Below are 1,132 nucleotides of genomic sequence, written 5' to 3'. Positions count from 1 at the left end.
AACTTTGTAAGTTATTACCTAACTTGGGAGGGACTAGAGAGTATTATGCTGAGTGAACTAACAAGGATAAATATTGTACAAGACCATTATTGTAGAAGGAGTGTTAAGGATCCAGGAGGGGTAGGAGAGGCTGGAAGCAGAGGGATGTGGATATACAGGGGGAAGAGGGGATTAATCATTGGGTTGTACAATTTGATGGGTGGGGGATGAGGGAAATTGAAAAAATTTCTTCAAATTTGTATTAAAATTTTCTAAATAAACTCGTGAAAAAAATAAAAGCTATTGTCTCTCATCTTCTCCAAAAAATAGTTTTTATTGATTTGCATACAATCATTCATATACACTTTAATTCATCTACACTGTGTTGCTTTTTAAAAAAATTTTAGACTGATTTGTTTACAAAGTTTGAATACAACCTTTGGGCCAATTTAGTAGAGTGGCAGGACATAAGATCTATATCTAAAATTCAGAGGGATTCCAATACAGTAACAAAGAAAACTCAGAGACGGAAACTAAGAAAGCAATACCACTTACAATAGCCAACCACAAATTGAGAGGCTTGAGAGTAAACATAACTAGAGATACAAAACACCTATACAAAGAAAATTGTAGAACTTTTCTGCAAGACACAATAAAAGATCTAAAGAAATGGGAAAATGTGCACTGTTCATGGATAGGAAGACTCAATATTGTGAAAATTGTAATCCTACCAAAAGCAATCTACATCAGAGAAATCACAATACATAAAGGGAAATTGTCAAGTTTATTGGGAAAGGAAAGAGACCTCAAATACGTAAAATAAGTCTAAGAGACAAAAATGAATTGGGAGGCATAGCACTCCCTGACTTCAAATCTACACTGTGTTTTATATAGTCTTTCATTTATATTCTGTTTCAATCATGTATGTATGTTGTGTTTTATACAATTAATATACATTGTGTTTTTCATGTACACTGTATTTTATACAATCTTTCATTTACATTCAGTTTCATTCATGTACATTGTTTTGTTGTTGTTGTGTGCCGTCGAGTGGCCTGCGACTCATAGTGACCCTATGTACAACAGCCCTAAACTCCGCTCTGTCCTGTGCCAATCGCACTGTCTCTGACACTCCCATCCCAATTATCCCAGT

This window comes from Elephantulus edwardii, unplaced genomic scaffold (assembly GCF_000299155.1).
Source record: "Elephantulus edwardii isolate Elephantulus edwardi_28Jun2011 unplaced genomic scaffold, EleEdw1.0 scaffold00058, whole genome shotgun sequence".
NCBI classification, from domain to species: Eukaryota; Metazoa; Chordata; class Mammalia; order Macroscelidea; family Macroscelididae; genus Elephantulus; species Elephantulus edwardii.
Note: the sequence above shows the minus strand (reverse complement) of the source record.